General features: G+C 34.4%; 1 protein-coding gene across 1 annotated transcript in view; it reads left to right on the forward strand.

The window, feature by feature from the left end:
- LOC129219780 (uncharacterized) overlaps window positions 1-27,944 on the forward strand; it is a 242,999-nt gene that overhangs the window by 32,529 nt on the left and 182,526 nt on the right. The gene's annotated exons all lie outside the window — the stretch shown is intronic.

Genomic DNA, 27,944 nt, shown 5'->3' on the forward strand with positions numbered 1-27,944 from the left:
CAATCGTGAAATAGAACATTAACGGTTCATCAACGATAGAAGACCCTGAGAGCGAGCTTACCTACTACTACACAAGTTTTTAGCATTAGTATTGCAATTCTACAAAATCGAAGAAGGTGATAAGCAACAGTTAAAGCGAGTGATTAGCAGCAATTATCGAAAATGTTTCATATCGAAAGCTTTGCACAAATAAATTTGTGCAATGATTCAATAGTTTACTCTAAATATCACCAACAGTGGCCAAATTGAAACAGATAAAAAACAGAAATCGCCAAATTTGTCGTCAAGTAGGCGACAAAACGTGGCGACCAAAAGACTGGCGATATATCGCCAAGTGTCTGCCAAATTATAACACCATTTGAGTCCGGAAGCCTCCGAGCGAGACCCACGTGATGACAGGCCAGACAACTCCTTTCCCCCCCCGCTTCGTTACGCCACCAGTTGTCGATCTTTGAACTTGGCGCGAAACTTTGAAAGCAGTGTGTTTTACCAGTTAACAGTAGTGCTCTGGCTGAAATAGATGAAATGGGAAATATGTAACTTCGGATACATATTTTTGAATACAATACTGTTGGATTTATCTCATCCTTTCCACGTACCGGAATGTAGAAGCAATTAATATATATATATATATATATACTATATAAGTTTGTAAGTGTGCTGAGTGAAAGTGAGTCAACGATTTCCGTTTCTGATCAACCTGCATGCGAAGAAAAAAGTTGGACACCTTATGGAATAAATTTTAAAGTTCGGAGGTAAGTACTTTTCTCAGATAAACAAATTGCTTTTGAGTTCATGCAGTTAAGGTTACTTAACTTTTCCTCTATTACACAAACAATTGTCAGTTTCCTTTCTGATATCTTTGTCTGTAATTTGTAATTTCAGCGTACTGCTTTAATATTTGAAATGGTTGACTTGCAACTTTTTATTTCTTTATTTTTTCAACCTTGTACACGCATTTATTCGAAATGGATTTTCCAAGCTGACAATATTCACATGTCAAAATTTTCTGCAAATATACTTGTTGCTATCAGAAGCAACGTAACTTGGTGTTGATATTCAGTTAATATGTATGTAAACAAGTTTATTGAAACATGCTTTTAACTGAACTAATCTTATATTTTCAATTTCGATTAAATTGTTTCATACGCTAGCATGTGTTATTTTGATCAAAAAACATTCCTTGATGGGCTTCCGTAGTTCTGAGGTAGAAGATTAGCTTTAAACGTCGGAGGTCGTGGGTTCAATACTCAAACATTTCCCCCCAACTACGCCCCCTGCAGTGTTATTCAAACAAGCTGGTTCTGTGGGTAAATTAAAATATATATATATGTTTTTTTCCACTGTTGTCTTTAAGTTATATGATATTTATGCACAAATTGTGGTTGAGTTAAAGGTATTCATAATTTCTGGGCTTACGAAAGATTACTTTTGAGCAGTGGATACGCAACGTGTTTTTGCCAAATACTCTATGCTTGTTTGTTTATGCTTAAAAAGGGCAAAATGTCTTGAACTACATATTTTTTTAACTCCTTGGGTTTTCTGTTAATAAGCTTTCAGGAACTCTGAAACTAACATAAATTGAATTAAGGGGCTGTCCATAACGTATGTTGCGAAATTTTGAACAAATGCCCCCCCCCCCCTTCTTGTTACATGTAACGCTGTTCAACATGAGCATATTGTTATAAACAACGCGTGATGTCACACTTCTTGTTATCCCCTCCCTTCCCCCTGTCACAAAACTGTCACACTGACTTCCTAAAAGAGCATACTCAGCAAAATGTTGATCTAAATTTAACATATATGAGGTTTTATGTATTGAAGAAAGTTGCTAAAATGGTCATTCTATGAAAAGTTTTTTGAGAAAGGTTACTTTGTTATCAATTAATGCTTTTAAAAATAATTTTTCAAAGCCTAAAATGATGAACTATTGAAGCCCCCCCCCCCCCCACACAAGAATCATTAGCAGCAGAAAAAGCTGAAAATGGAAAAGTAGCCAAATTCCAAAAAAAAAGGCTGCTTAGTTATTGAATACATTTTTTTTATGTACAACATACAGTATTACATGATGTTGCATAATTCCTTCTTTAATTAACGTTTTTCAAGTTGAATTCCTATGTAATTTTTTCGAGAGTGCCCACCGAAGGGGGGGGGGAGGGGTCGGAATCATAGTCTCATAGTAATGGTAGCTTTTCAACGGCTATAGTTAAATAACTGTGCCCTTGAAATTTTGAGGGAGATGGGGGAGATGTTTTTGGGGTATTTTTCTTGAAGTTTTCATATTTGAAGGGGGTAGGGCAGTGTTTACTTTGGGGGGTGGCACCCAAGCATTCATGTCTTTTTAAAAGCATAAATTTGCTCAGCTAAGTTAACATTAATAATCTGGTATTATGTACTTTAATTTGATGTTATGTCTTTGAAACATATTGCAGTCATGTTTCCCATTTACTTAAGTAAAAATGTTTATTTATTTTTTTTAAATTTCATTTAATTCTTATTCAAATACAATGGTTAAATTATTTTTTGTTTTGATGTAATTGTAAAATGAAAGTTCATTTATTTATTTGAATACTTCTTAAGAGTTAATGTTTCAATACAATATACAAGTAGTTAAAATGCGATTAGTTAAAAAAAAAAAAAATCAAATGAAAAATAAAACTGTGTTTATTTATCATTTCGTTTCAACATGATTGTAAAATAAAATCGTGTTTAGTTATTTGAATACTTTGTAAGACTTATAAATGTTTTTATGTAAAATACTATGAATTAAGCTCAGTGTATTTTTTAGTGTATGATTATCGGTTCCTTTTTATGTTTTCAAATGAAAAAGTAGAACTTTTAATGCTATTAAAATAATAGAAGACAATAATAAATAAACCAAATAGTTTAATTAAACCAAAATACTAATCGAAGCGCTCACTTCCCAATATCATTGTGGATCGACTAACGATGACGTCATTTGCTAGTTGGATGGCCTTCCTATCTCGAAGGCCTCGCTCCGAGACGCTTTGCTCTATTTTTTTTCTCTATTGTACTCATCTTAGCAGTTTTTAGACTCCTGTGCTCGACGGTTTTTCACTCGAGATGTACGTAAAGAAGGCTACTCCGTCGTGTACCATACTTTACCCTACGTACTTATTTTGTATTTACACCACTAACAACCACTAAAAAGCAAAAAATAAATTATTTTTGAATGAAAAAAGAACCGACTTCAAAAAACAAAGAGGAACTAAAAAGTAAAAAAATAATTGCTCGTGTATTTCATGTAATTGCTCATACTTACATCGATTTCCTACCCAAACTTATAAATCAAATTTATTTTACAATTCCTGTACGAAAATCAACTAAATTAAGCACCCCAATTAGAAAATAAACACTGATTCTAATTACTATACGGTGAATTATTTTAATACCTAACTAATTATATACGATCGCTTGATTTTCAACAACCTTTTGAAGTCGGGGTCTCCTAACGTAACTGATGAGGTTTCATTTTAAAGACTAAATTTCGCATTTAGTTCTATTAATATTCAACTCACGATTTGGTGGTTTGTCAGTTGCGTTAGGTAGTAATTTATAGGAGGCTCCGATTTCAAAATGTTATTAAAAACTCAGCGATCGTATATAATTAGTTAGGTATTAAAATAATTACCGTACATCAGTATTTATTTTCTAATTGGGTGTTTAGTTTAGTTGATTTCTGTACTGGAATTGTAAAATACATTTGACTTATAGGTTAGAGTAGGTAATCGATGCAAGTTAGGGACCAATTATCTTTTACTTTTCAGTTCCTTTTTGTTTTTTGAAGTCGGTTCTTTTTTTATTTAAAAATAATTTATATTGTCTGTATATGATAGCAACTAGGGCCGCGTACTTCAAGCAACTAATACCGGAAAAAACTTTGTTTTTATCCTTTTCAAGCAAACCACGTTTCATTTCACCAGTTAGTGGTTTTATTTTTAAAGTTCAAAATGGTAAAGATCTTTATACAGCAGGGGCAAACCTAACCTGGCAGTGTCTTTGTGCTGTGATTAGTATCTGCGTAGCCTTCACAATGCTGCTAGATTAGGTTTGCCCCAACTATGGGAAACCCTGAATCACTACCAGTTTCCTCTGATTCCATGGATGAGTATTAGTTCCGTCGATAAAATGACATGTACCAACAAAAACATTCAAGGTGAAAAAAATAAAAAACCTATTCTCTTCCTTATTAGAGAATGAATTAAAATAAAAGCGGAAGTGGAAAGCGGCGTTAATTAAGACAACGCAGCTGTAAACGTAATTAAATATAGCTACAGTGAAGAACAAACGAATTGTGCCGTAATGGAAGGGCTTAACTTGGCGGCCGGAAATGTTACCGATGGAAAAGCTATGTGCACAGTTCTACACTGCATTAAGTGCATTAAAGACGAACAGAATTCGAATTCAGGCCACTCTGATATCAACATAGGCACTCTGTCTAAACTTGGGGCATAGGATTTGAATCACATTGTTTCGATCCGAATACATTTCAAATCGTCGCGCTTATAAATTACTTTTAAATAAAAATAAAAAAAAAACGCCTTCAGACAAGATCAAGGAACTAAAAAGCAGAAAATAACCGATTACACTTACATACTATTTCCTACCCACACCTAGAAATGAAATTCATTTTTCAATTAAAGTACAAAAATCAACTAAACTGATCACCCAGTTATAAAATAAATACTGATTTTAATTACTATACGATGAATTATTTTAGATACCTAATTAATTATATACGATCTCTTAATTTTTAATAACCTTTTGAAGTCGGGGCCTCCTATAAATTACTACCCTAACGTAACTGACAACCCACCAAATCCTGAATCAAACACTAATTTAACTAAACGCGAAATTGGTCCTTAAAACTAACCCTACTCAGTTACGTTATAGGTAGTAGTTTATAGGAGGCCCCGACTTCAAAAGGTTATTAAAAATTAAGAGATCGTATATAATTAGTTAGGTAATAAAAATAATTCATCGTATAGTAATTAAAATCAGTATTTATTTTATAACTGGGTGATCAGTTTTGTTGATTTTTGTACTGGAATTGAAAAATGAATTTCATTTCTAGGTGTGGGTAGGAAATAGTATGTAAGTGTAATCGGTTATTTTCTGCTTTTTAGTTCCTTGGTCTTGTTTGAAGGCGGTTTTTTTTATTTAAAAGTAATTTATTTTTTGCTTTTTAGTGGTGTAAATATAAAATAGGTTCGTAGGATAGAGTATGTGGTCCATGAAGTTCAGGCCTTTCTTACGCGCATGTCGAGTACGAAAACGTCGAACACATGTACACACTATGTACAAAAAAATGTTGTCTTCATTATTAGTTCGACTTTAACAAAGTTTGCTTTCCGAAAGCAAATGCACGAGACACTAAAAAAAAACAACAGAAGTCGCCTTAAGTTCAAAATTGTAAAGTTGTTATTTACATTTCACAACAATACGTATCACACAACCCTCGATAAAGCTGTCATAGATTTAGGAAAATAGAACTTTGCAAAGTGCGAGTATACGTAGCTCTCAGCATAGTCAAGACTTGAAGTAATAGCTCGATTTGATTTAGAACCGTTTAAACTTTTAACTAAACCTCGCGATGAACGAGCATTAGCAGAAATGCAACAATTGATACATCTCATTTCTGATTAAAAGTATAGACAGATTCAGTATTTAGTTGGAACCATTTTAATGTTCCAAGCTACTAATAAACTGTAATTGCAAGTCGTAAAATTGTAAATTATAAATTGCAACATTGTAAATTGTAAAATTGTAAATTGTAATTTATGTTTCACAAGAATACGTGTCATGTAACTCGTGATAAAAGTCGTAAGGTTCTTCAAATCTCCCCATTATAGATGAAGGTAAAAATTCCATTGGAATGAATTTTATGTTTGCTGCAGAGAATCCTTGATTCAAAATTTTCATTAATAATAATAATTCTCTTAATAATAATGTTTTTTAGTATTTTCTTTAACTATGGGTAAAGAAAACACATACCTTTGTTTTATGGCATTCTTTTTAACAATGGGTTTTATATTTAATAGTTCGTGAGGGAAATTACATGAAATCTATTGTTTTTTACCCATAACTTTTCTCTCTAAACAACAAATAGGGTAAATCAAAGATTTGGAACCTTAGAGTAAAGTTAGACCACCCCCTATCCACTAAACAAAAACAAAAAAAAACATAAAACCCGGTTCATTAAGTGAGACAATATACAAAGTTAACGAAGTACAAATCGCTTTAAATCTGAGTATGATATTTCAAGAGTTCCCTCAGTTTCATCAAACTCGTACTTGATTACCATTAGACCACCAGGGAAGCATACCGTTTCAAAAAAAAAAAAAAGAATTTTCCTAATCGGTACAGGCAGGGGCGTGCACAGAAATTTTGGGGCCCGTCACAAATGACTTTTCAGGGCCCCTCTCCATAATGTTTACCCCTAAAGTTCACCCTTATTTTTAAAAATATTGGGCCCCCTTCATTCTCATGCCAACAGGTGTTCTTTCTCACCCCCTCCCCTGCGCACGCCCCTGGGTACAGGTGTCTTCGAATATTTATAGAACATTGTACAAAGAAAAAACTAAATCTGACTAGTTCAGAGCCTCCTTTTTTTTGAAACCTGCTAATTAGAATAACCCTAATTTCAAATTAAACTTGAGGGGCATTGTGAAATAGTAAATCTAGAATACTGGTCAAACTTGAGAAATCAGACACCAGTTACAAAATAATATTAAAGAATATAAGTTAACTCATTGGGGGAGGGGTGTTCTGTATTCAATTCCCCTTGGATTGAACACTAAATATGTTTGAAAAGTGAATTATCAAAAAAAAAAAAAAAAACATTTTAGTGAATAAATTAAGTTATTTTAGTTAAAAATAGTATTAAGGTAATTGATTCAGCTATTAAAGCAAAATATATTTCATTTATTGCTTTTCTACGTAGTAAAACATTGGTAACACCTATAAGTAAAAATTAACAGGCGGCGAAAATTAATCATCCATAGCCGCGAATTTTTCGCGTTCAAGGCGAAGGCAAAATCTTTGCTAAAAAAATACACCGGTCACAGAAACAGACGTAAGCTGGATGTATCAACAGCGTGTGAAATTCAAAGTTTCTTGGATTTCTCCATGACCCCTTATCAGATCCAGACCAAATTGCAATGGGACCATCTGGAAAGTATACTCTTCCAAACAAAAAAAGAATTTTTCAAATCGATCCAGTATTTCTTGAATAATCCGAAAACACACATAAAAAAGCCGCATGACGAAATCATAACCTCCTTTTTTGAAGTCGGTTAAAAAGACTGGTCCATTTCACTTGGAACTTTGCTCTGACTTTCTCAGAAAAATGATAGCATATGAAAACAATGTCATTAACTTATAATACTTTGTGGTGACTATTTGTGGTTATTTTTAAAAAATAGTATTAAACTTAAAAAACAAAATACTTATCTCCGTCCATAGTTGTCACAGACTCCAAGTACTTATACGATTCAAAAATATAAAGAGTCAAATTTAATCAACTAAAATGGTGTGTTAGTAATTCCGGTACAGAACTAAAACTGTTTTTCGTTTGAAGATAGATCATTGAAAGAGGAAAGTATTGCAGTATTTAAAGTCGTGTCAATGTCAAATTCGTAAAAATCCTGATGAAATTATAAAACGGTTTCAAATATTGCCTTCGACCTATGCTTATTACTTTACGATTCTTCTTTGTAGCTAATAATCGTTTTGGGATTCACACATAAAGACATGTTAATTATAAAAGAAAAAAATTTAGCACTTTTTTAGAAACACAGAATAAGCAGTATTTGCTCAAATCATTCTACAAAATATCATTCAATATCCAAGACAAAGATTATGTATTTCTTTCTGATATTTTATTTCTATGAAGCATAGGTTTTCGATCTCTGGCATTTAAAGTCAATTTCTTAAGGCTAAATAGTAATAGGATAAATATTCCACTTTTGGGCTTTGATTTTGAAAAAGATTAATTGACTTTCGATACGATTCAAGAACCTTCTTATCTCATCGGCCTTCTCTTATCGATATTAAGAATCGATTTTGTAGTTCTAAGAATGATAGTTGAATATCTTCATGCGTAAATCACATTTTATGGAGCGCACAAACCTTACCTTTTTTTCACTGCACTTGCTCTTCAGAAATTTCTTTCCCCCCCCCCCCCCCCCCCCCCAATGTTGTCATTTTTTAATCGTGTTATTTTATGTTTACTTTAACTTATTTTATTAAAAAGTCATTAAGTTGTCATTTTTCCAACCATTTTTTTTATTAATGCGAAATTTGTTTATCATATATCATAGCAATCTAATATAAATTGCAAAGGACTTCTTAGAATAGGTTGTAATCACAAAAATAACTATAACCGTAAGATTTCTCAAACAAATTACTTGAATTTAATCACTAATAACTACAGCCGTTGTATAACAATTTAAATTAATTTAGTTGCAGCTCATACAGAAATATTCTGTCTAAATTAAGCAGTTTTCCTTAACAATTGTTACCAGTTCATGAAACCGATAAGAATATCTTCTCCACTAATAATAAAGCAGAAAGTTTGTCTGGATGGATGATGTCTGTCCGCTACTGACGTAGGGGCAGGATGGTCAATTTTCATGAAATTTGGCAGAAAATTAGACTGCAGCATGGGGGTGGGCACCTCGAAGCGTTTATTCGAAAATTCGAATTTGTTCGGTTTTATTCCAATTTTTGCCTTATTTCCCCCATATCGATAATATAGGGGTGGAATATTTCACGCAGTTTTAAGATCATTCAAAAGCTTGGAATTTCGTGCATTAGAAGAAATCTGTTCGCAGTTTTTACAAGTTTTAAGAGAGCTATGAGAGTTACTTTTAGTAAACCCGAATCCAAGGCTTACCTCAAGCAAGCCAAGCGATTCCAAATGATTGAGTTCGAGAATAAAATAGAAAGTTAAAAGATGAATGAAAAATTTCTTTTTCAGTGAGTCATTAAATGAGGTTTATTGTCAAACGGTTTGATAAACAAAATTTGTTCCTGACGAAAGCACCTGTTATGCCCTATCCTCTGCTAATTAGTTCCATTTAGAGAAACTACTACATTGTAATTGCAATAAACACAAAAATTTGTAACAAGCACTTGATACATGCATGCAGAATCGGAAATAAAGTAACGGAAGCATTTATTAAATTCTCACTATCTCTTTTCATTTAACGTTCTTTAAATCAAGTTTAAAGGGAATCATTTAACTCATAAACACTAACTACCCATGGATATTGCACCTATTTTACAATCAATGTAATTATTGGAGTCTCATTTTATCAATGTAACTATTAGTGTCGGATTGTAATGGGAAGAGGAAATTTAGTTTCCTCCGTGTTGAATGTCCTAATAATGGGCTAAAGAAAAAAGCCCTCATTCCGAATATGTCTAAGCCGTGCTTACATGCTTATTCAAGTAAGTATTTCAATAGTATTAGCTGCTGCTACGTAAAGATTAGATGAAATCACGTAAAAAAAGCGAATCGAATAGCTATAAAACTTTTCAATTTCCCGACCGATTTTATGGAGCGAAAGTTCCCCGCACGTGTGGCTTGCAATCCTTTGCCCGTCAGGGGGCGCAAACATCACCGCCTAATCCGGGATTTCTTCATTCAGGATGAAGATCCCGTTGCTCTTGGTGTTCTTTTGGATGATTCTGGTCGTCGACGGCCAGCGGATCGCGATTCGAAGAAGTAAGTGAAATGACACGTTTTTCTAAATGAAGTGTCGTGTCTATTTCTTGCTTTGTCACAAAATCAATCGATGACATCGAAGGGAAGGTGGGAGGTTGTTGACAATAACTCGTGCTTAACCGCCTTTTGACCTCGCGTAAACACTAAATGCGTTGAAAAGAAATTAACCGCTTGAAATAGAGAAAAAAGACTATTTAACGAATTTGAGTCACTTATATTATTTTTTGGATATGAATAAATAATTGAACAAAATTAATTATATTTTCCAGCACATTCAATGCAAACATTTTCTAAGTGCATGCACTATAATATTCCAAACATATTTTTACTTTATATTTCTTTAACATAACAGAGAATATACTGCCGTGTGCAGGTAAACGGCAGTATCTGCAGAAATGAGTTTTCGAGATATTTGAGGAAATGTGAGATGGATTCAATACTAATAATAGGGAAATGTTGGAATTAAACGTTTTTTTTCGCGCATTTTTTTTCAGCGGAAACCAAATAAGCGAGCTTGTATAATAAAGATAACGTACAATAAATGGCAAAAATGCAAAAATAAAAATGAAAAATTTGCAGTTACTACCCTTTACCTGCACACAGCAGTGTTGATCCCCGTCTACGGATGTTCATCATTTATTGTAACAATTATTCCCAAAATCTAGGTTTTTAAAATACGAAACATTTAAAATTATTCCTATTTCGTTTTAAATTTAAAAGCCCATTATCATAAATATATTTAATGGTTTGTTTATTTCTAATGGGGCTATGGAATAGAGTTACCTTTTCAACGTTTATTATACTTTACAAATTGAATTATTTTAGTTCATAAAAACTGACTGTTAATTATTAGTAAAGAGTTATTTTCAGCTCGAACATGTACTCTCAATTAAAAGTTATCGATGCATTTTATTCACCAGCCGCAGGAGTGCCCATCCCCCCCAAGATCAACGGCGCACCCTCCCCCCTTCCCCATGTTTTTTCTTAACTCTCCTGCTTTTAAATTAGGTTAAGCATAACACTTTTAAAGTCATAATTCCAGTTAAATTCGTATACTCTGCATTTTGTGCTTAATGAATCAATCAAGGCTTTAAAATAAAAAACCAAGAAATAAATTTGCTGGATATAAATATAGTTACAATAAATACGATTGCCATTGGAAATTAAAAAAAATAAATAAATAAATAAATATAAAAAATAAAAATAAAAATAAATTAAAAAAAAAACAATTAATACGAAACTGCTTACTTTACGACAACAACTACACGCAGTTACGACAGCTATTTACAAGTACAAGCAATAACATCTTATATAACTAAAAACTGAGCGTATGTACCTATGTATGTATGTATGTCCAAGTTACTTCTCTCGAATGCCAGTGAACTGACCATCGAACCAGGTATCGATAGATTCGTAATTTTTCCGTCTTTAAGTTTGGTTATTTAGCATAATCCTCCGATAATAATAAGCGGAGATAGTAATTAAAAACTATTAATTGGGATACTTGGATTTCGACATAAAATCCCTATTTCTCGAAGACTTTCCTCTATTCAAATTATTATTCAGTGCTTCATCTCAACTTTCCGGAGCAATGCTTTTAGTAAAATTTGTAGCGTGATGAAAATCATTGAAAAGAAAAATCTGTTGCCATTTTTTTCTCGAATATGGACAAATAAAATTCTGGTTTTTGTTTTGAGGCTTTTTCTGTAATCGGGGGATTTAAAATGTTTTCTTTTTGGTTATTTTTCCGCAATATGCCACAAAATTTTACTTTTTTTTTTTGTTTAAGCCTGATTGTTGAACTCGAGTCACTTGACATAATTTTTATTTTCAAGGTGGACCGTGCAAAGCCGGATGACGCAGCTAGTTTCATAATAAATAACTAATCTTAGAAATAATCATTGCTGCTACTAAGTTTTGTCCTTTGATCTAATTTTCAAATTTGTGTGTTGCGGCTACCAGATTCGCACGATTTACTGTCTCAGTGAAATTTGTAATTCACGTATAAATCCCTGCTAGAAAAATGACAACATTAATGTTCTCAGGGTCGTCACGAGTACAAAATAAAACTAGGAGGAGGGGTAAGAGTTTTAGTGAGCTCTATCCCCCTTTTTCCCCTAAGATCTGTATAAATATGGAGAGAGACCCGATTCAGATTTTAATTTTAGAGGGACTCAAGTACAATATTGATTCAGAAATAAGCGTTCCTGGGGTTTCTCCTATGGAAAATTTTCGAAATTCTAGTGTTAGAAAGTCTTCAGTAATGTTCGAGAGAGGAAAAGTTTGGAGTACCTCCTGCGGCAATTTTTCGAAATTGAACCTCTAAAACGCAATTATAGAATGCTTCGATTATGTCAAGAAAAGAAGGGATTGGTGGCTCTGTCCCGGAACTTTTTCGAAATTATAGCTCTCAAAACGTCGTTTCAGATCATCTTCAGTAATGTTAGGGAGAGGAAAGGTTCGGCGACACTTCCGCGGCAAATTTTCGAAATTGAAATTCCAAAATCGCAGTTTTAAGTGATTTTTGGTAATATTAGAGAGCGAGGGCTGTGGGGGATCGCACCAGGAGTGTTTTCGAAATGATAGTTTTAAAAACGGTGTCTTAGACGACACTTTTAGAAACGCTGTTTGCGCGAAATTGTGGATTGTCTTCTATTATGTAAGGATTTGGATCTCCTTTCCTGAATTTCTTTGAAATTAAAATGTTAAAAACGCGATTGTAGACCATCTTCGATAACGTTAGGTGGCAGTCAGTTTTTCAAATGTGAAGCTCCAGAAACGCATTTTTAGTGGACCTTCGTTATTGTAGCGGAGAAAAATTTTTGGAAGCTCTCGCATGGAGCTTAAATCGAAATCGTCGTTCTAAGAATACAGTTCTTGACAATCTTGAGTAATGTTAGGCAGAGGATAGGAGAAACTCCGTGGCAATTTTTCGAAATAAAAACTCCAATAACGCAGTTTTAGACGATCTTAGTAACATTAGAGAGATGGGACCTGGAGGCTCGTTCCTGGAACTTTTTTGAAATTGAAGATCTAAAAGCGCAATTTTTGACGATCTTTGGTAATGTTAGGCAGAAGAGAGGCTCGGAGGCCCTCCCACGGCAATTTTTTTTTAATTGCATGTGTTAAAGTTTAGTAGTTTTCTGTTTAAATTTAAAAAGTTCAATATTAAAAATCTGGAGCTAACCGAATATTAAATAAGCGAGATACTAGGTCATGAACGTTAGGGTGACCTTTATTGGTGCACTTACCTTGAGGGGCGAACTATTGTGGATTACTAAAGCAGGGGCTTTTATTTTTCAAATTAGAATAAATAACAAAATTCTTTTGATCGTTCTTAATGGTTAAAAAATTTATGTCATTACATCATTAATCATTTCTTTAAGTTATTTGTGATTTATTAATGTGAAATTAAATTTTGCATGAAACGATTGTATCTGAGCTTCTTTTATGTTACATATCCAACTTCTAAATAAATGCATTATCTTTAGTTCTGCAAAAAAAATTGAAATTGTCTTTCTTAAAGTGCCGAATTAACCATTTTCAAAAACGATTAATTAGGAAAAATATGGTTTAATTGAAGTAATTTAAAGCATAAGAGAAAGCACGAATGATGATTTCTGCAAATTGAAAAATTAGCAAGAGCAATGCATTATCTCGATACTGTAAGGTTTAAATTGTTGATTTAATTACCTTTCCAAATGTATTTTTTTGACATTAGACGCATTTTTACGAAGTTTAAAGATTAAACTGCTGTTAAATGTTTAGATGAAAGTAAATAAAGTCGGAAAATAATCTTTTAGTAACCATTAATTAATATAGTGTAAAACTTTTTTCACGTCACTCTGTCTGTTTCTTTATTTGTGTACCAGCTCTGCTTTTTCTAACATCACCTGCTTTCATTTTTTCAATGCAATTTTTCTCTTTAAATGAATGTTTTAATTAGACATAATTTTGTAAGAATAAATGTAATACAAAATTTTACACAATTTTGTAATGTAATAAGTTAATCATTTCTTAAGATATTTAATTAATTATTTACACCTAATGAAGAGACAGTTCTTACTTTGCTAACATGAAAAGGTATTATTCTACTTAAAAAATAAGAAAATAAAATACTAAAAAGATTAGTAGAAAAGAGTTGAAAAGAAATGGATAAATTACAAATTCGTCCAAAGCTAAACAGCCTACTTCCCCGTTTACCAACGCCGATTTTGCCACCTTAGATCTCTTTCCCTCTCTCTCTCTCTCTCTGTCTCTTCTATGTAAAACTAAAATTTATTTTTAAAAAATACACTTCAAAAGCTCGAATAAACACAAAGCTTATCTACAGTAGAACCTCTTTTTTTATAATGGTTACTATAGACAGTGCTCGATTTCTAAAAATTGAGGTACCGGAACTCTGTTAAGGGCGGACACACCGGGGGGTCTGAGGGGTATCCATACCCCCCCCCCCCCAGCTAAAGGGGGGTCCGGGGGCTCTCGGAAAATTTTCAAAATTTCAGTTTAAAATTACGCATTTTTAGGCTGTTTTTACTTCTCAATCAACAATAGTTTAGTGTTCAAAAAGTAAGGCTTGAAACAAATATTTTGACTAATCAAGTAAGAAGAAATTTCAGTCAGCAACATCAACACTTTAACACAGTCGATCAACAAGTCAAACTGCCAACCACGTAAGAAAGGGAGTATTCGGTTAAAAAGAAAGAAATATTTTATTGAACTCAAACTTTTTAATAAACATAATGAAAAGCAGTAAAACAATACAACATAACTGTTTCAAAAATTGTTCTTAAAATATACTCCAAAACTTCATCATGTTTTCTTCGTATTTGCCTTCTCTTGATCTTTCCTTACTCTTGACAGCTAGCGCCGAGTGGTGTCCAGAAACCAGCCAAGAGTTAACATACTTCTCTGGATCAAACAGTCTAAGAGGAGGTCCATTAATTTTCAAAAACATCAGGCCAGAAACCGTTCTTATGTTGAGTGAAGATCGCAGCGGTGTAATTATTAAGTTCATCTGAGAGAATCCTCTTTCACATTCACTTGATGAAATGGCAACCGAGTCAATTGATTGTTTTACAGGATTGAGGCTTTCTGGTAACTCTCTGGAGTAGATATATTCGCGTAAACCTGTAATTAACTGTCTTTCGTTAAGTTTGAACCTGGAAGCAAGTTTCCTCATTTCATTTTCCCCAAAAGTTATTGGGAGTTTCGTCGGCCAGGTTTTGGTATCCATAACTTCAAGAGTTGTAGCTAACTCAACATCTTTGTCATCAAGTAGTCTCGTTTCAATAGAAGTTTTAAGGGCCTCGTAAAATATTTTGGGGTTCAACGGCTGATTGTCTGATCTCCCTTCTTTTGTGTGGAGAGGAACTCCGAAAAAAGACAAGTTGTTTACTGCTTCTTGAGCCATTGTTGAGTAGGACCCTGGAACTGTTTTTCTTTCTTCAAATAAACCAACTGTGATTAGCAATTTTCTGTTCGCATAGTTCAAATCTGCATTACGATGTTGTAAAGCTTCACTTAGTTCTGAAAGTTCTTGCAAAGCATCTGCCATCAATCCCAGGTCTAGAATGAAATTAGTTTCTGTGATTTTGTTAAGAAGTCCGGAAAAAGTACTTTTATCTTTGCTGTCTCTAGATGGGTCATTTGAAGCTTCTTTAAAGTGTTCGACTAATGCTTCATATGACGTCCAAACAGCTGACACAGATCTAAAACTAGATGCCACCCAACGGGTGCTCAAGACTCTTCCAATTTTTAACATTTCTGTATCCAAAAGAGTTGCACAGCTTCGAAGTTCCCTGCTGTTCTTTGGTGAAGCATGATAGACAACATAGAGTTTGTCAATAAAAGATTTAAACCTATTAACTTCTGAAACAGATTTAATAACGTCTGACACTGACAGCTCAAGTCTATGGTTTGCACAGTGCCAAACAATAACAGAAGGAAATTTCTCACGAAATAATGTTGCAACGCCTTTGTGCTTACCGATCATAGTAGCAGCACCATCACAAGTTAAACTTGTTAAATTATTACTTAAAAATACGTCAGATAGTCCATTAGACCGAAGACAGTTCATCAAAGAGTCAAAAACAGCTCTAGCAGTAACGCCATCTAGTTCTATTAGATCCAAAAAGACGTTAGTGGAGCCACTCATACCGGTTTTAGGCAAAGAACACCGAACGTATACTATTAAACTTGACTTATTACTTAAGGACGTGGATTCATCAATTATCAAACCAAGTTTTGTATCATTCTTAATGATTTCATCTACAAAGGTTTTCTTCATTTCCTTACTGATATGCAAAGCAATTTTAGCACAGGCTTTGTCTGAGTGTAAAATGCGACCCATGTTAATCCCATTTAATTCTTGCAAATCAACTTCCGTTTCAAAATTGTTAAAAGACTGATTTTCTTTAACAACCTTGTACGCCGTTCGGAAAATTTTCCCCGTTATTTCTTTTTCATGAGAGTTCTGTCTCAAAATAGTTTTCTCCAGTTTTCCGTCTTTACTTTCGATTAGGATTTCAGCAGCTGCCTTATGACCAGCACTCTCTTTGTGGTCAAAAATCTTTTTCCTTAAAGACGTTTGCTTTTTCTGTTTAGTGTCACCATAACTGTCTATTTCAACATTTGCCCATTCTTTTGAAATTTTCATACCTGTTTTTTTCTTAACAGATAAGATCCCTACTTCTTTACAAGTACTGCATCCTAACTTTCCATTTTTAATTAACAACCAGTCATATTTTTCGCAAAAATCAGTTTTTTGAAAATTAGTCCAACAATCTGGCAAGGCATTGTCGTTACACTCAACCTTTTGTCCTTGTTCTTTAGAGTGATGTTCGTCAGAATCTGAACTGGTTACCTTTTCAGTGCTAGTTGACAGTTGTAAGGTCGTTGAAGATGGTTGCGTGAGGTTGTCTTCACAATCAATGGTTCGCTTAAGTCTCTTAGTATCACCCGAGGGTAAAAAAAAATCGGTTAACTTTTTGTTCATCTTATTTCACAACAATCACACTCGCATACATTGATAAACTTCAACACAACTAACCTAAGTAACGTAACAGAGATAAATAAAAGACGACCGTGTGTGCAAGTGGGTAGCGCGTAGTAGAGTACAGTACAGGACAACACGGACTCCTGACTACGGGACTACGACTGAGCAACTGAGCATCTAGTGATGAACGAAATGGGGAATAGACGCCAGACGGACGAGTCTATCTCTAACCTGGAGGGGAGGAAGCTATACTGCACGTGCGCCGCGGCGGATGAGTCTACTCACTGACAAAGAATTTTAACTGTTTTCAAATAATTTAGTTTTTTTACAGAGAGAGGTTCCGGAACGCCGTTCCGCCGCGTTCCGCCTGAAATCGAGCACTGACTATAGATATAAAAGAATGACTGAATTAAGGATATAAACAGAGTGACAAAGACACAAACAAAAAATAATAATAATAAAGCAACTGTAGCAAAAGTCAATGAATCCAAAAAGCCCCTGGCTACCCAGTATCGGTCCGCAAGAGAGTGTTTGGAAAGAGCAGGGCAAATGACGAGATGGTCAGCATCCATGATCCGTCCCAGATCACAAAGACTGCAGAAAAGACAAGAAATGATTCGAAAACGATGTAGGTGCTTTGTGAGACAATCATGGCCAGTAGTGAGATAAAACTCTGCCACAATTCTTTGTCTGGGACATTTTGTGACTAATGTAATGTTACCTTTCCATGCTTTTGACTTTTTCTCAGAGCGAGGTAATTTTTAAACTCCTCTGTCATAGTATTTTTTATTAATCGTTTAACTGTTCCAAAGGATAGACTAAAACAATATGACTGAAGCGTCGAGGCGCCCTTTTTAGCCAATGAGTAGGTGATCTCATTGCCATTGATTCCGCAATGCCCAGGGATCCGCTGTAAAACGATCTCTTTTTCACTAGCAGAAAGGCTTTGCAAAAGTCTCTGACATTCAATGACCAAGCAGGACTGACAACTCAAAGTGGAAATAAGAGATTGCAAAGAGGCCCGGGAATCATTAAAAGTAGAATCTCTCAAAACCGAACTAATTGGGAACAGAGGCGTTCGGTCTAACAAATCGTTCGGATTACAGAAGATATTTTGCTTCCCATGTCCTGTACATAAAAACAGCTAAGACTTGGCTAAAATGGATCATAAGTGTTGCAGAAAAAAGGGAAATGCTTTGCAATGTAAAATAATGTTTAATGGATATTAAATATGGAATATAAACCGTAGTAGAGTGGAAGAAAATATGTCAATAAACATACAACACAGTATAATGTACTTCTGTGCACAGCGTGAAAGTTAGTCAAAATTCTAATATTTCAAAAATCTCCTTAAAATTTCTTTTGAATCAGTGATAAAGTACAGTTTTGAGTTGCAAAGTCTTACATTTGTTTCAAGACAATCAATTGCGGTCATCTCTCCGGTGTTTGAAAAGGGGACGTTTAGATTACGGAGGACAGGAATTAAAGAAGTACTACCTTAATAGGTTCATTCTTCTAAATTTTTAAGCGTTATAGTTAAGTAATTGCCTGATATTGATGATTTAATAATGAAATTTTAAAACAACGCTCATTTTTAGTGCAGTTTAAGCAGTAAAGTCCTGGTTTCCTAGAAGCGAAGTCGCCAATCTTCGGTGTCGCTCCTCGCAGAGGGGAAAACTTGATTCATCTGCGCAGGCGCGCCCAAGCTAAATCGACATCGTGAATGGCCACGCCGGAATCACTGAACTTTGATTTTAGCGTCACGGCGAGGAGCGACGCCGAAGATTGGCGACTTCGCTGCTAGGAAACCAGAGCTTAAAGGATTATTGTAATCACAAAAAATTTTCATTCAACTTTCGGCCTAAAATTATATTTTACTCTATCTCGAATGAAAACTGACTTTTTTTAGCCCTCCGTAAGTACATATGTTCCCTACCACCGGGTTGACAATAGAAATATCCATTTTGTTCATCCCCGAGTTCTTATCACGGGCTCTATCGACGCGTCTGCATGCACGTTTTTATGTATGTGCTTATCTCGTTTTAAGACGATCTCTTTTTCACTAGCAGAAAGGCTTTGCAAAAGTCTCTGACATTCAATGACCAAGCAGGACTAATAACTCAAAGTGGAAATAAGAGATTGCAAAGAGGCCCGGGAATCATTAAAAGTAGAATCTCTCAAAACCGAACTAATTGGGAACAGAGGCGTTCGGTCTAACAAATCGCTCAGATCGGTACTTCTGATATAATATTTCATTCCTTGATGTGAAAAAGACTGTCTCAGTGCCTACAGCAGTAAATGATGCAGCTGATGAAAGAGCGTTAAAAATGATGCAGGATTTTCACGGTTTGCTAACAGCTGATGAGGAACAAAAACAATTTGTGTTACGTTGCGTTCAAGAGCACCGGAAGCTCTATCCCAGGGGCGGCATTTCAGCATTTCATTTGGGGGGGGGGGGTCGAATTTCCTAAATATAAGTTATCTCAGTATGGTACAAAACACACACTGGCTAACAAGAGGTAGTCATAAAACGGGACTAATATTAACAAAAAATAATGTTTGAAAACTTGATAACTTATTCTAAAATGAATTAAAATTCATGACAAAATTTTAACTCATTTTATATTAAACACCTTGATACTACAGTTTTTACATTTTAGTGAATTTTTATTGCATGCTTTTCGGAATTCAGAAGAACAGGAAATCATGCACTAATCCATCAATGCCCAGGGCCTTGCTCTTTTGCCAGTACGGCTAAAGATTTAAATTTAAAAAATTTAAAAAAAATTACCCATTGTGCCTCGAAAATAATTCTCGAACCTCCTGAGACGTAAAAATGATCTTTCTTGACTAACTGAACTGGTTGGTATAGTTAAAAAATAATTGAGGTAACAAAGTTATGCACGAAAATACACTTTTCAGATCTTGCTCTTTAAAATCACCCAGGCAACTTTAAAAATTGTGAATAGCTTCATTTTCCCTCATTGAATAATCTAGTTTCTATCAACAAAACAATGCTTCTTGCCTCATTGAAATATTTTATTTTTCATTTTCAACATCCAATCCAAATAATATAAAGTCATCAATACAGAAAAATATTCATCATCAAACCTTGGGTTAATTTCATTAAACACTAAATCCATTATTTCATACAAAAAATTGAATCATTGTTTAACTTTTCATCATATGATGTGGATTTCTGTCACATATTCTAAATTGTGTTTTTTTTTTTTTTTTTTTTGGAAAGTTGCACACTTGGTTGAAATAAACATCCAAGCTAAAACCATTAACAGTTTCAATTGTAAACTGAACTGAAGCTTGAATAGTCTAAAAATAAAGGTAACGGATTGAAGATGTCTTGATAGAGTAAAATACTGTTCAAAAACTTTCCACAATATAAACAAATTAAACGAAGCCATTCATGCTAAATGGCACTAGCTTTCTCATCATTTAAAGAATCGTTTTGCAATAATTCTGCAAGGCGTCAAATCACTGCTTTGAAATTATTGAGAAATGCTTTATAGTTTAAACTATTGAAACTATGGAAGACCATATAAGCGTAACAATCAATGCAAAGTACCATGCAATTTTCTTTTGAAAATCATGCATACCACTTGATTGCACGGGCCTCTGATGCTGTAGAAAGCATCGTTCCAGTTTCAGGCCCGGATCTGCGTTCCTGTAGATCACTCAGTGACAGGGGGAGGGGGGCTCGTCCTTAAAGGGTCCAACGGCCCAAGAAATTGAAAAAAAAGGGGGGGGGACAGGCACTCAGGCTTATTAACGTTGCAAATACACTGCTGGCCTCTGGGAGAAGCCCTGCGGATTTTGTTGCAGGGGGCCTAAAATTTATAGATCCTGGCCAGATCGTTACACTGGACATACAAAATGAAGTAGTTAGCCTATATAGAAAAATTACTTCTTTAGTTAAAGCTCACCGTCGTCCTTCGTCAGTTTTTTTTCTGTACTGAAAAGGCCAGAAAATGCTTCATGAATTCCTAAATTATCTTTTAAGTAACGGAAAACACTTGCATGTGCCAGGAAATGTGTCGAGTTTCATCAAATATTATTGAGAACGAGAGAGATTGTTTTAAAATGAACATTGATGTGCGATTTACAAAAATTGAATTTAACCATTTTTTATCATTCTGCTCAAAAATTCGGGGGTGCGACCGCCCCCTCTTGCCCTCCCTATTTGCCGCCCCTGCTCTATCCTGACTGCAAAAAGCAAACATTGAAATCAAATTATGTGCAGTAATGTTTCTTGTAGTCTAATATTGTTGTAAATATCTGTTTTAAATAAACTGATGTTGCGTGTAGTAAGGAATTATACAGTTAGCAATCTTTCCACTGTAGTCGCCGTTCAGGATTTCACGCCCAACTTTGACCTCAAGTCGGCACGGGTTCCCGTTATTTTATTGCAATAAAACTTTTTTCTCAAGTTTCTGAAGTGAAATGGAAAAAATTTGGAGGGTATGCGCATTCGATTTCACAAATTTTTTTTTTCGCCATTATATATTGGGAATCCTAGTATACACATTTATTCCTTTATGTCCATTTCAAATTTATTTTCATTTGCTGCCATTTGTATTTAGCCTTAATCAATAAATTTGTCATTTAGTTCTAAAAACCGTATGGGATCAGGGCTTCAAAGACCACTCAGACCAGAAAATATTTAAAAGAATGCAATAAATAAATAAGTTATCATGTAATCTTTCATTCTGCCTCTCAAAAAGCAAACGATGACTTGATTTACATTTTGAAACATGATAGATGAGACAAAACCCCGAATTTAAGTTTGTTTACGAATATGTTGAAACTCAAAAGTTTATACATTCAATTTAACTCAGATTGCTTCGAACTACCGGCCAGCAACTAAGCTGCTATGCTGAAAGGGAGGAGCAACTAGAGTGTAAGGGTGATATCACCCCCTGGTGGATGATTAAGGATTTTAATTAGGCAATGAAAATTCAAGAGGATACTTTGGTTATAGCGTCGACGACGGACCACACTGTATTTATATTTGACTAAGCAAGAAGATCATGAAACGTCCCTGCGGATAGCTTATATTGATCACTTGATGTTAATAATGATTTGGTCTAACAAGCGGTCTTTATCTGGGCCGATAAAATCTGAAATTTCTCCCGTACAGAGGAAAATGCAGTTTTTTACAATATCCTTGTTCGTAAATTTTATACAACGGTTTGTTAAACTATTTTGCTGCCTTTATAGACTACAGGCACCCCTGCACAAATCCAGAGTTTCCGTCGAATCTCGACCAAATTTGGCAGGGAGGTACTTGGGCACCCGTCAAGGAACGTAGGGGGGTTTTCGAGCGCCAAAAAAGAACTATACCGTTCGAATTTTAATTTTAGGACCCGAAAATGGCATTAAATGGCTCTTTCTACTCGAAATAATTATTCGATTTCTTTGTTTCAGGTCCCATTCGAAAGCCCGCGAAAAACATCCATCTACATTTCCTTCGAATTTCAAAAAAAAAAAAAAAAAAAAAAGGCTGTAAAATCACCGGGAAAAAATTAAAAAGCATCATTAAGCCTATTGGAATAGAAATTTTATGTCAAAAATTTATCGTTTGCGCAATCTCATTTTAAATTAGCGTGGAAACAATTCAGAACGTTGCGAGTTCTTTTTTTCTCAACTGTGACTAATTACTAGGGGCGTTCAAAAAATAAGTTGCACTCGAACAATTTTGGTCAAAAAACACTATATTGAGAAGTGTGCTGCAATACAATATGACACAGATACTTCACTGTATTTTACTACAATATCTCCCAGTCGCTGCAGACATTCGTCGGACCGTAGCACTGATCGTCCGATGCCCTGACGATAGAAATCCGCTCCCTGGTCCTTGAGTCAGCCTAGAACAGCTGTCTGAACCTGGTGACAGCTGGTAAATTCTCTTCCACCCAAATATTCTTTGAGTTTGCCGCAAACGTGGAAGTCGCAGGGCGCCAGATCGTGACTGTAGGGTGGATGCTGCCAGACCTCCATCCAAAACTGAGAAACAAATCCTGTGTTGTGCGCGCCTTGTGAGGTCTTGCATTGTCGTGCAAGAGGACAACACGATGAATCTCTGTACTTGTTTAACGTTTTGCCCACAACAAACGTACTGTACCGCGGACTTAACGTTGAAGTATGTTTCCAGTTGCCGCGCCATTTTTTTCTCGTACTACGCAGCAACGATTCAAACTATCCGAATGAAATTGCTGCAGTTGAAAACTGTGGAACTAAAGTATCGTCTGCACGCGTTTCCTTCTTGTTACGGGATGCTGCCATCTATGGGGAAACAAGTGTAACTTACTTTTTGAATGGCCTAAATAAAATTTTGTTTTTGTTTTGGGGAAAAAATTTTCCTTTTTGATTATTTTTTGGCGATTTATCTTCCTTCTTCTTAAGGATTTTTGTCGTATTTATGGAGGGTTGCGTTTAATTTATTCGGGAATTTTTTATTTGATTTTGATTTGTTTTCTTTATTTGAGAATGATTGTTCTGATGGGAAATTTTACAGATTTTTTTTTCTCTAGTTGAAGCCTGATTCTTGAACATGCATCACTTGACATAACTTTTATTTTCAAGGCTGACCGTGCAAAGCCGGGCAATGCAGCTAGTTACTCAATAAAGCTGTATTAGCCGCATGTAGTTCACAGTTTCCAGTTTTAGTAAGACTGACTCATATGAAACTTTTATTGATACATGTAACTTATCATGGTTGTACAAAGCGATTACCTGAATTTGATTTTTTTAACAAGTTCTTAATTTAGCAAATGATAGTATAAATTCAATTTGAAAGCAATTTTTTAATTGCTTAAAACTAGGTTATCGGAACATTATGAAGAATACTATTTTTTATATCACTGAAATATTTGATGAATGACTAAAAATAATAAGTAGGTAAGATGATAAGAAAGAATGATTCCTTTCCGTCGAATACTTTAACATAAAATAAAGATTATTAACGAACGTATCGAGAATGATTTGATTTCTTCAGTCTATTGTTTGGATTGCATTGGCTTGTGAAATTACTTCGCTCGAATTTGAATCACTCTAATTTTACTCCCTGCCGTATAGCAAATATTTTAAATAAAATTCTTGAATGAAATCGAGCAAGCTCTGTTTATATACATAATGATTTGTTTACTTGATCTGTATTCAAACTTACTTGCTGATGCAGTGTTTCATTTTACAATGGAGAAAAAAACGTAATATGTTAATAAATAGTGTTAGTGATTTTCTATATATCTGATTGAAAGGGTGCCGAAACGCACTGGGACGCTATTCCGGCACTGTTTGTCTTGAAAAAAAGATTATCTTTCACGTAAAATTGGTCATGGTTCTGTAACGAGGAATTAAAAAAAGCATGGAGAAAACATGGCATTTAAATGGAAATGCGTGTGTGTGTAGAAGAGAAAGATTTTTTTTTTTTTTTGTGACATATTCTACCGTGGGTAGGTAAAGGGCAGTAGCTCTGAATTTTTCATTTTGATTTTTATATATTTATTTTTTCACATTATTATTATTATTCTTTTTTTTTTTTTTTTTTTGCCTTAGTTTAACTTTATTTTAGACTTCCTTTTTGGTTTTTGACGAAAAAAAAAGCACAAAGAAGCATCTAATTTCAGTGGGGTTGTTTTCTGCAATCAAAATTACTTCTTTTAATCACTGAAATTAATAGAATGTGTAAAACAAATAACATGGACCCAGAAAATACTTTCATTTTCCCAACAGTAATTTTTCAATTAATATTTTTAAATGTCGATTTTGAAAACAAGGCGTGGTCTTCATGACGTCACAAATGATGCAATTTGGCGCATCTTTCTTCCGCGTTTCCACGTTATGATAATCAAAAAGCGAAATGAGACTACCCGCTACGCTTGCAATCAACCATATCGTTGCCAATACATGTGAGTAAAGATGCGAATTAAATATTTTGTTCTGTAAATGGCAACACTGAATGGCATTTCATCATTTGTGGTGTAACACGACAGAAGCGTTAACAATGAAAGCGCACCGATTTAAGTATTTTTTTTTTAATATTAAAAAACAAATTATTTAAAACATGGGCAGATCCTATGTTATTAAACATGCTCTTTCAGAAAAAAATACTTTTAAAATTTTGGAAACGACCCCATTCCTTATTGATAGTAATGAATCCAAAACGCGTTTCTTCAAATATCTCAAAACCTCATTTCTGCAGATACTGCCATTTACCTGCTCACGGCAGTATTGCCTCTGTTACTTTACGACAACGAAGTACGAAACTAAAAATTAGAAAAGTGATTTCAAATAGCATGAAATTCTGAATCATCGAAGCCATTCACCTATTTCCTGAATTTAATTCTCTTGCAAGATTTAACAAATAAAGTTTTCCCTTCTACCTCCATTTACTTTGGGCAGATTAACGAAACTAGCCGCCAACGGGCCGTAAACTATTTAATTTGCGCTCACTGAACAACGAACTGCTCAAGTTTCACTGATCGCTTTAGCAAGCCATTAAATTAATGAGCCAAACAATGTATCGGGCGCTATGAGATAGAACAGCCTAACTATCAACTGCAAAGTGCAGAACGAGGCACTGTCGGAGCTAATTGAGGAATTACGGATCGTGAAATGGAGATAAGTGAAGATATGCTAAAACGAAATACCTCAGGACGCGGCATTCTTTCTGATCCAGCTGATCGGTTTTGGAAGTTAATTGAGCAGAAGTTCTCAAATTGTTTCTTTGCGGTCGCCATAATTTCAGACTTTTGAGCCCGTCATTTTTAAATTCATAATGCCGAGCTCTATCACTGTTGCTAGTACTGGGTTTTGATTCGTAGGATTGGTTTAAAATAGTCATGATATTGTCTTATAATTGAATTATATGGATATTTGTTTACGAATGTAGTGATCAGTGACGCAACGTTTTGTGAAGTTAGTTAATTTAAAGTTTTACAACGGTAGGTGATGCAAACTTTTGCAAAGTCAGTTTATGCAGTGTTTTAAAAGTTGATGCAAAGTTTTAGATGACAATAGCAGTACATGGTAATAAAGCACAGTGTTGCAAAAAAAATGCAACTTAGAAGATTTTTTTTCTCTCTCTTTTTACTTTCTTTTACAAAAAAGGAAGTATTGTATTCGCGAAAAAAACTTCAGCCAAAAATCGGCCTTAATTTCCATTTGTCTCACCCCCAAATGAATGTTTAGTTTTTTTTTTACAACTCGACCACACGTGGATATGTGCCTAGGAACGTACAGACACCCAAAATATCCATTTTGACGATCCCCGAGTTAATTACAACGAGTTTTCTCGTGACGTCTGGATGTATGTGCTTATGTGTATGTGTGTATCTGTGTATGTATGTCGCATAACTCAAAAACGGAATGTCCTAGAAAATTGAAATTTGGTACGTAGACTCCAAGTGGGGTCTAGTTGTGCACCTTCTTTTTTGGTTGCATTCGGATGCTTCAAAGGGGGTCTTTTGGCCCTTTTTTGGGGGGAAACCATTGTTAATTTCGATGTTAACTCAAGTGTTGTTATAATTTGACGAACACTTGGCGATATATCGCCAGTCTTTTGGTCGCCAAGTTTTGTCGCAGCTTGGCGACAATTTTTTTTTTTTTTTTTTTAAATCTGGTTTTGATTTGGCCACTGTTGGTGACATTTAGAGTAAACTACTGAATCACATTAAAATTGCCAATAATGGGAAAATGACATTAAATTGGAGTAAAAGGAAGTCAAGTGATGCACACATCAGCTCTTTTTTTTTTTTTTTTTGTGGTCCTGGTATTATACGCTCTTTGTAAAAATTTAAAAGGATAAAATGTAATTAATATAACACAAAGCAAAAATATTTCTAACGAGCTGAAGGCTTCTGTCCGTCAATTTTTTATTTTCGCTAAAATGAAGGAAGTAAAGAATTGTGTATGCAAAAGGATATTTATAGCAAAACACTGTTGGAACGAAAAGAAACAATGCACTTCACCTTTTCGTGAAATATTAATAAAATTTTCATCCTATTTTTTTTAAATAGTTTTCGAAAGGGATTTTAAAAGGTTTCTCGACATTCTCTCCATCTATTCATTTATTTATTTATTTATTCATTTTTATTTATTTATTTATTTTATTTATTTATTTATTTATTTTTGGAAAACCTTAAAAACTATTATTTTTACTTTACTATTTCCAGTTATTTTTACCCTTTTACGGAAATTAATGTTCGAAATAATTATAAACATACAAAACAGTTTCCAAGCAGTTCCATCCACAAACACGATCTAATCCTCAAATGGTCAACGATGTCGCCAAGTAGGTAGCTGTTACAGAAAGTTCGATAAACAATCAGGCCAGCTGGTTGCCACAAAGAGAAGCATTTTCTTATTCGTAGCATGTAATCAAATTAATAGGTAGTCAGGTTTTTTTTTTTTTTTAAATGCAAGGAGAGTCAGTGAAAAATTAAAAAAATAAAAAAGCCCTGAGCCGGAGTTGGCATATTTTAAAACAACTCCGACTCCTTTACCCCAAAATCAGTCCGACTCCGACTCCACAACCCTGAATGAAACACAGGATGACTCTTAGTACATTAAGTCGCTCAAGTTTTTGAATGTTTCTTTTAAGTAAGAGATAAAATTGGGGAAGTTATATAAAAACATTTACAGAGACTGAGTTGGTGAAACCAATCCGCGTTCACTGCCTGCTATAATGAATCAATTACTACATTGATACAATGACAAACGTTAATGTAGTTAAATTGGATACAGCAATACACAAATCAAAGACGTCGCATTTGTCCGAAATTTGCAGTTCTTGAGCAAAAGCCAAGCATGACTGCCATAAGAAAAGAAAAATATTAGAAAAATTATTAGAGGGTCATGAGGTTTGTGGAGATTTTTTGCTAAATGTTCATAATTATTTAAACTCTGTAAACCTAACTGCTGTGGAGCCATAGCCCGTGTTTCCATTAATCGCATTACTTTTTGGGCAAAAATCCCTTTCCATCCCATCACATAACAAGGAAAGGACACACTTTTGTGCACCAAACGATAGTTGCTTATAATTATGTGACTTTGCAGTACTCTACAAATGGCGTACTGAAAAAACCTTCAGCAAAACTCATGCATCCATTTAGAGCTGTTGAAAAACAGTTTTATGGAAAAAGCTTGATATAATATGATAATACATATAACATTCTACATATA

Source organism: Uloborus diversus, chromosome 4 (genome assembly GCF_026930045.1).
Source record: "Uloborus diversus isolate 005 chromosome 4, Udiv.v.3.1, whole genome shotgun sequence".
Classification (NCBI taxonomy): Eukaryota; Metazoa; Arthropoda; class Arachnida; order Araneae; family Uloboridae; genus Uloborus; species Uloborus diversus.